General features: G+C 25.7%; 1 long non-coding RNA gene across 1 annotated transcript; it reads left to right on the top strand.

Annotated features, from left to right (window-relative positions):
• The first annotated feature begins 2,473 nt into the window (after positions 1-2,473).
• On the top strand, positions 2,474-3,410 carry LOC122855435. Its single transcript, XR_006374074.1, has 3 exons — positions 2,474-2,589; positions 2,870-2,959; positions 3,253-3,410. It is a non-coding gene; the product is annotated as an uncharacterized LOC122855435 (long non-coding RNA).
• The last annotated feature ends 6,441 nt before the right edge of the window (positions 3,411-9,851 follow it).

The following is a 9,851-nucleotide window of genomic DNA, read 5'->3' as shown; positions in this document are numbered from 1 at the left end:
TCGAATTATATTTTATTTTTAATATTTTTTATTGACAATTTATGCTTTCAAAAATAATAACTAAATATATTTTAATTAGAAAATAAACAACTCATCAATCATTGTCATTCAATAAAAAATAATTTTAATTTTTCATATAAAAAAATTATAAAACTGTAATAAAAAAAAAACAAACTCAATCGTCGAGTTTGCTATCACAAAAGCTGGTTTTTTTTTTTTTTTATATTAAAACTTTTATAAATTCACTTGTGACTGGATCCAAGTTTTGGAATGAATTACTACAAAGTATCATAAATTTCAGATAACTTGGAGACAGTTGTTACAAATTTTTGATGAATATTGAGCATAAAAACATTAACTTTATTGCATAAAAGTTATCAAGGCTATATTAAATTTTCCAACAATTTTTTTATCATCATCAGCAACCAGAGAAACAGTTGTGAATTTTGTTTTTTATTTTCAATTAAAATATAATTTTGTATTTTAAAACTTTTAAACAAAAAATGTAAATTATATTGATTTTTATATTTGAATATTACCAAAACTAGATTATAATATATCTATTTATATTTTAAATATGATTTACATATATTATTTAAACTTGGGTGCAGCTGATAATTATTATTCAAGACATCGAGTTTAACGATGACCATTTTGGAATATACAATCATCATGGTTCAACTCAGTCCGTTTCAGGATTTCGTTTGATGCACACGCTTTGACATTCAGTCACTATTCATCAATTGTTATAAGTTGTTTGTGACAAACGGAACAAAGTTTCATCAAAACTTCATCAGTACTTCAGGTAATTTAATTTAATAAATTAATTCAAAATTATAAAACCTCTTACAATTAGCAGTATAATTTTAAATTGATGTAAAAATTAACAATTGATAAATTTAAATTCCCTAAATTCCAATTTTTATTATAATAAATTTACAATGTATAAATATTGTTAAACAAAATTGTCTCTAGATAAATTTATAAACTTTAAATTTGTATAGTTAAATTGAATATTATTAATGTCTGTTTTATAATATTGATATTGCATTTTAATTCTGTTTTTATTTATAAAGTTATTTATCTGTATTAATCATAATACCACAGCGGCATTTGAAAGTCAACAATGTAATGAATAAAGTAAAAAGACGTGTACGTTCAGCCAAGTGAAAAATAAATTTTCATTTTAACTCAATATTTTCTGAGATTGCAATTAATTAATATGTCTTGTAATACTATTTTCTAAAGAAGGATAAAAAAAATATACTCCTTTGTTCATTCATGCTGAAAAAAAAAATTATCTCGGGTTATATTTTTTGTATAACATTTTCTTTTTTATGTTTTAGCTTTTGCGAGGGATTCAGCTAGTCTTTCTACAAGCTTCGATCAATACAATATTTGTATATAAAAATACATAGTAGTCATAGTAATGTTTGCTAGTGTACCATACACAAGTATACACATACATTATCAAAAATAAATAATATTATATCATATATTTATATAAATAACTCTAAATACTGTTTTTTCTCTGCTTTATTAAATTCTAAAACAAGATTTTTACTTCTTCATATAATATGTTTGAGATTAATTTTTTACATATTTAATAAAAGAGAGAGACGAATTTTGAATCATTTATCACATATAAATAATAAAGTGATACAAAACGATGAGATTTTACAGGTTTAAATGTCTATAGTAGTGAAAAAAGTGCTAGTATTTAAACGGAAATTCGCGAAAATCCCCGAAGTACTGAGAAATCAGTAAAGTATCAAAACATCCAACGAAATTAAGTGCCCGGATTTTTTTAAATGTCTAAATAAAATTTTAATTGAAGCTCTTATCAGCCACTATTATTAATGAAAATCATTTCCAATAAAAAATTCAACTTAAATATTTATAAAAAAAAGAAATAATTGTTTTTTGCATTTTTTAAATATTTAAATCTTGATTTGTGTCAGACAACTAACGGATATTTATGTACGACATACCGATGTACAAATTCAATTACAACGATAAGATAAAAAAAAATATTTTTTTATATTTTGTTTAGTCATAAATAGTAATATAGATTCAGACGTCCCTGAAAAGGTGCATTGTTGCGCACGACTTGAGGGTGCGCATGGTCCAATCATCGCAAAATCTGTAGAATATCATGTTATACCCAGGCAACATTGGGTGTGGAGACGCCCCGCGTTATTTATGTGATTCGCAGCATCCTGCCTTTTTACTTTCGTGGATGAAAAGTATAGTCTCGAGATTGTGCACTGAGGGGCGTTGGCCAAATGTTCGCGTCTTTGTGAAATCAAAACTCAAATAAAGTTTAAAATTTACACTTCATCAGTTTAAGTTTAATATTATGTGCATTATGATGTACTTTTTTTTTTTTTTTTATCATCTCAGATAACAATATACACACGCGCACATACACATGCACTTTTTAATATGACATTTATAAATATTGACATGTCAAACAATTTTTAAATACAAGTTTTTTTTTGTGAATTTTTGTATGGAAAATATTTCCGACGGAAATGAAATAATTTAATCATAAATATACACAAAAATTAGGCGTGTGTTGAAATTCAAGTGAGCAAAATAAATTTAGTATTATTTCGAAATTGATATGAGTAAAATTTGTTGGTAGAAAAATTTTTAAATCAAGCACGTAGTATTATTATTATTAGCAAAGTATTAAATAATATATTTTTGTGTTGTCTTATTTAATTTGGTCAAAGAGTTGAATAATTTAAATTACCAAAACGTTGTAATTATTTTTGTAGTGAAAATTTAATATCAAGTTTTTCATTAATATATGAATTTGTAATTTAATTATGGTAATTTACAAATTATTTTAATTTTTGGGTAGTCGATAACTGGGCTCTGGAGATGTCAGCATCTGCGCATTTCAAATTTCAATTAAAAAAAATTATTAAACAAAGAACCATTGAAGGACAAGGTAAAAAATTAATTAATTTTTTTTAAATATTATAAAATAATAACTGTTGCATATACAATCATTGGATATATTTTTTTTTTCATGTAAGCTTTGATATGATTTTTTTTCTTCAGCTTAAAGTGTAAAATTATTTACATTGAGGATTAAAATTTATGGCCCTCATTTTTATAAATTGAAATATCAAAATTTAAAAGAAAAAAAAAATATTTTCAATATGATAATAATTTAAGTATATGTATACAAGTAAGAATAAATTTATTGATAATTTTTTTTTTGCTTTAAAAATGTTTCAGATTGAGAACACGTTCTAGACATCCTAATCGAATGTTGAAAAATTTTAGTCGGATCAGGTACGATTGGTTAAAATTCGTGCTATCTTTCAATCATATTGGTATAATCCTTCATGTTCAGTCACGTTCGCATTATCGATGGACAAGAGAGGACGTCACGTATCTAGCACGTGCAAAATTGAATTTTATTCGGATGATCATTTAGCATCGTCAATTTATTTTTTTTTTTGATGTATATATTTAATTTTGTTTTTTTGATTATAAAAAAATTAATTGCATACAATAGGCACATTCGTGATCTACCCTGTAGATCCGGGCTTTTGTAGAATTTTAGATATCAGAAGCTCGTCTCTACAGGTATCTTACGGATGATATGCCACGCAACTCTAGTTTGCAAATTTTATAAATTTTTAATTATATTATTCAATAATATTTGCAAACAAATAATATAGATAGAAAAAAAAAACATTGTTATGCATAATTTTAAATTTATCAAATATACATCAAATAAATTAATAAAAGATTTATTTTAATTATCTTATTATTCAAAATTAATTAGAAAAAGTCTTTTATTATTCTACTGAGAGATTAAATTATATTGAAATTAATTACTTGTATTAATTTTAATTTAATTTTACAGATACTGCGTAATTTTTAAAGACATTTAAACTGTTGGAAGACTGGTCTTTACATCCAAGGTAATATTTTTTAAATTTTATGATTAACAATTTAATAAAATAATTATTGTTATTTATATCATTTTATAATTTTTATGTTTGCAGATACAATCTGAATTTTATACATCAAATCTTGGTATATAAAATGGGATAGATGAAGATGAGCCAAGGGAAAAAAAAATAAAGTCATACTTCAACACCATGGGAATCAAAAAAATGATTATTACCTGATTTTTATATTTCAAAATTAAAATAAATATTTGTAATGAAAATGACATTTTTGTAGATAATAATCATGTAAATAAATTCGTCAATTAATTATTTATATTTGTAGAAAAATATCAGCAATTTATATAATATAATTTCATTAAAATTCATTTACGACGATTAAAAAATAAAAGTAGATTATGCATAATATCTTCATGAAGATAAAAATTGTTTATTCATTAATTTGAAACAGAAATTTATTTACGAAGTAAAAAATTATTTAATAAATTATTGATTAGTAAGATGCTAGTGGTTATTTTTTAAATCTCCATTTATAAATAAATAATTTAATGTTTGGGAATTGATAAGAATAAACACCTAGTGCATTTTAATTTACCATAAAGAATTTATTTAATAGAAAATCATAGTGTGTATGATTTGAGAAGCTCTAGGCGTTTTTATAATTAATGTAGCTGATTAATTATTGAGTCATAAAGTAAGACTCAATACCCAACATAAAAACCGTTGTTATTTAAAAAACCTTTTGTTTTACATAAACAATTTTTTTCTTAATTTCAATTGGGTAACAAAAAAATGAACAGATTTCTGCAACGAAAAATTTTACCCTATTCTACTTGATCCTCCCTAAGTCAGACTGGTTTCTCTATACTCGGTTGAAGAAAATTTCACACTCCACCACAAGATGGCTATCATGAGTTAAAGTAGAATATGACTAAAACATTGAGCCAAGTCGGTAGCACAACAATTATCCTGGGTTCATGTTTGACTAAGGTCGAAATATTTCATTTCAAAGAGCAAGTACGAAAATATTTTCTCTAACTCATGCACTAGATACTTGAACTCAGCATTAATGACAAGTAGAATTTTTTTTTTAAATTCGTTTGTCATGTTGTAATTTCCACAAAATTTTTAACAATGAATTATTAATATCATCAACTATTTTAATGTCAATATATAAAAAGTAACGAATTCTCCCGAGTAATTCCGATCACTTGATCTCCCCACGACCCCTTGCACAAGCGCATGCACATTTGTTGAAAATAGACACGTGATATCATCTGCACATTTATTGGAAAGCATTAGACCATAGCATTAAAGTTGGTATTACATATATGTTTCTATGGCAACAATCTCCATGACAACCATATACACAATATACTTTAGTTGATGCTTACAATATAACAACTCGTGATGTGGCAACGCTGCCATCACTGTCAGACTTGACAACAATGCACGACTGAACTCTTTCTCTAAATCATAAAAAAAGTAGCTATATAATTTTATTTTTTCTCCGACATCAAATTTTAATACTAATGGTGATACTATTGTAAAATAAAAACGTTTCATAAAACGATTGTAGAAAAAAAAACAAGTTACATAATACGACGTTATTTTTTTTTATTCCTAATAGCTATTTTTGAACGTAATCACAGGATTGAATTTGAAATGAATGGGATTCAGGGTCGAATTGAACTTATTTGGTATAAGAGAACTCAAAATGAAAAATATTGAAGGAAAAAAAAAAGATACGCTGGGTATACAATGGTTTATAAGCAGTTGATGAGTAGCATGGTATGGTATAGGGTTAGTGGGTCATTTCAAAAACATCTCGCTGCTACATCGACAGATCTGATCAAGATTAATGAACAAGGCACACGGCTCGCAAGAGGATAAAGTATAGAAATTCAGAAACCTTTACTTTGCTCACCACCCAGGATGCCTTTCTTTGCACGGAGGTAGCAACTGGACGAAGGGTCGTGAATACATCATGTACATTCTGTACATGATAGTCAAAGTAAATTTAAAATTCAAAAATAACTAGCTTTGAATGTAATTATAAAAATTGTTTAGGCTTTGCGAGCTTAGAGTTTTTGAAACAGAAAAAAAAAAATCATTCCGCAATAGACTAGAACTTTTTTAGAGTCCAGCTAAATTATTTTTCTATACGAAAGATGTCAAGGCTTCTTGTAAAAAATGGGAGAATTGAAAAAGCCAATAAAAAAATATTCATCTCTATACAAAAAGAAAAAATAAGCTGAATCACAACAGCATAATGATGTTTTGTTTTGAAGGATGGATGGGGTAAAACTTGGGATCGACAGGTACATTTTTGATACAAAAATTCTAACAAGGCTCCTGATTACAATACTATCAAGCATGGAGGTAACTGTCAACCAAAGAAGTCCAGTAGGTCCAAAAGATAAAAATACCAGTTTTCGTTATAGTATTTCTTGGTAGTTTGGATTCTTAATAAACCTCGACTGAAAGTCATGACGGAAACCGCCCACGTCATGGCAAGTATGAGATATGAATGTGTCACATATAAAGGTACAATATTCATTCATATACATGATTATGAATCCTTAATGACGAATGTTCTGCTACTTGTCTTGAAATATAATATGAAAAATAAAAAAATAACAGCTACCTGGAATGCAAACTAATGAAACAACAATAATTAATTGCTTGTGCTTAATCGAACAATCAGACACAATAGCATCATTACTAGCGAGTATTTATATTTGGCTTATTTAAAATTTAAAATTGATTTTTATATTAATTAATTTCGAGTCTAATCTTTCATTCATAAATAAACATCAATTTGTTTTACATTATATTTTATGATTGTTTAAAAAATGATTACTGTTTCAATTAAATTAATACTAAAAATAAAAGCAAGTATTTTTCATTCAAGTTGTTACTGAATAACTAGCCTATTTTTAATTTTAAAAAGTGATTTTTTTCCATAGTCATTTATTACGAACAAACCTTAGTTAGACAATAAAAGGACAGTCATGTTACGAGAACCCGCATCCGGCGAATTATGGATTATAACATACTGAACCATCTAGCGGATGTGGATGACAACTTTCCAACTTCATCTGCACCAGAGTGCTTACAGATAAAAGCGCCATCTTATTTTTAAACTTACTTCATATTATGTATGATCGTTCATAGCCAAATTGGATCAGTTTTCTTGGAAAAAATCGGATCGAAAGGCGCAAAAAAAGAAAAGAAGATCTTTGAGTTTTTTCTATCAATCGTCTGAATTGCAGAATATTATTTTTCAGTTTGTTAAATTATTGATGTTAGCCAAAAAATAAAATTTATATTTGAAAATATTGATTATAATAATAATCGAAAATACGTGCGGATGAAAATTTTAGAATTCATGAAAATTAAATAATCGAAAAAAATTTAAAATATTTAAATTATATTTAAAACTTTACATAAATAATTTAAGCATACAAGAAAATGTTTATTCCGACGACAGCGATCACTATCTTATTTCTAATTACAAGAGAAAATGTATTTATATGCAAACACGGACCCTCTTATTGGTTTTTAGGGTGCGTCAATCAGTGTCAGTCAACGGAAAGAGGCTCGAGGGAAAGAAGCCTCTTCCTATCAATGTAATATCACAATATATAGCCATTATATATGTATATATATCTATCGTCTGATACCACAAAGTACGATAACTTATTGACAAGGATGACGATACTTTGTAATTACAGAATTTGATAGATAAAGACATGAATCGTTAATCTTTTTCAATTATCATATAGAATGATTACAAACGTTTTTGTTTGTAATGCTCCGAATAAAAAATAAGAATAATAAAAAACTCAATACAGAAGCTGCTAAATTTTTTTAAATAACTGAGGACTTTTTTAAGTGAAAAACGAAATGGCTTTTTTATTATTACAGAAAATAAAATGGAAATTGAAAGGAGAGACTTGAGGATTATTTGAAAATCTTTTTATATCGAAATATTCGAAACCAGCACAACATCGAGGCGAATCTCATCTGGCGTTTGCAAAAAAATATTTTATCCTCGACAGGTATACTTCATTGAAAAGTTGAATTTTTTGAAATGTCATTTACTATAAACCTACCATGTATGTCTGAGAAAAAAAAATGAAAAACCTCTGCAAAGTGAGATCGACGATACTATAATCTGACGAGTAAATCGCGTCGCGCACAACGAGCACAAATTAATAATTGCAATAATTCATCTCCACGAATTGAGATATCTTTGGAGCATGAAAGTTTTACTTGTTTCAGGTGTTATCAAAGCAATGATAGTTATTAAATTTTCTATTCACTGTATGTGTACTTTTAAAATACTGAGAAAAGATAAAGTGCTACAAAATATTTCATTGGCTCGGTCGGATTCTATTCTTTTCATGTAATACCATATCATTTATTATGAGAGTCGGTTCTTTTTTTATATATATATATTTTTTTTAATTTCGTTTTCTTCGATTTTATTACGCTTATGGGCGGAGATATATGCGCATAGGCGTCTCCTATTTGTTTCTTAGGTACCACCCTCTTTTTCCAACTCGATGACAACCGCAGGGCAAATATACATACAAGTATCTGTATCAGCTCATACTCATACCCTTCCTCCCCACATGAAATTTCATATAAATAATTATTATTTAAATATAATGAAATTCTTTTTATGAATTTTGAAATTTACATTAATATGAAAATTTTATTTTTATGCGAGAAATACTTTATAAAGTAAAAATAGACAAGTCCATCATGCAAATATAACAAGCTCAATTTTTCATTTTGAAAGCTGCTTTATTAACAGCACATCTGTTTATATTTATATGGTTGTATTTTAGGTTTTGAATTAAAAATAAAACTATAATTAAAATCAAAGAAAATAAATTTTTTTCTTTTAATTTTTTCAATATTTATAGTATATTATTAAATTAATATTTAAAAACAATAATTTTTTATAAATTTTTTAGATTTTTTATCTAGTTTATTTAAATTTTAAATATTTACAAATTCAGTTGTGTATTTTAATTTTTATGGAACGGAGTATCTACATTATCGTTGAAAATTAAATCATCGATACACGTGTATTTTTAAAATTGGAATTATTAATTTGGATATTAATGATTTGCAATTTATATTTAATAGAACATGATAGTTCAAAGAATATTACATTGTAAAATCACACAATTTACATTTACATTTTAATATACGTATAGAAAAAAAAATATACAAAATAATATATATATTTTGAAATTCAAATCATAATGCTCTGTTGATTTTTTTTTATTCTTATTTCAACAATCAAGTATTTACAAGATTAACTAAATTATTTACAAATTTTTTAAATTATATTCAATATCAATTTTAAGATTAGTGTATTTTAATTTTAATGCAATATATTATTTGCAATTTTATTGTTATTTTCTTATTTCTGTTTGAAATAAACACGACATAATTGTCGAAAAACTGTGTGTCACAAATTGACTCATCTAAATTTTTAGTATAACATTTTTTTACGCTCCGAATTTTAGAAAATAATTAAATAAATTATTATCAACATTTTCTGAGAGTTATTTTTCAGACAAATTTAAATAAAAAAAATTCGTTTGGATTGGTCAAATCTATCATCTAGAAGGTGCTATGTGCATTCAGATTTCAGACGAATATTTTTTATTTTATGTTGGCAAACTTTCATTCGAGATCCGACGCACTATAGCCAAAATTTATATATTATTTTTTCAATACTTAAAATATATCTTGATATATTCAATCAAAATAATCAAATGCAATATTTAATTTTTTTTTAATTATTATAAAACAAAGACTAATTTAAAAATGAAAAAATAAGTATAACCTCCAATGAGATTTGCACCCACAAAACATACAAAAAATGTATAT

This window comes from Aphidius gifuensis, linkage group LG4 (genome assembly GCF_014905175.1).
Source record: "Aphidius gifuensis isolate YNYX2018 linkage group LG4, ASM1490517v1, whole genome shotgun sequence".
In the NCBI taxonomy this organism is placed as follows: domain Eukaryota; kingdom Metazoa; phylum Arthropoda; class Insecta; order Hymenoptera; family Braconidae; genus Aphidius; species Aphidius gifuensis.
This window is presented reverse-complemented; position numbering and strand designations above follow the sequence as displayed.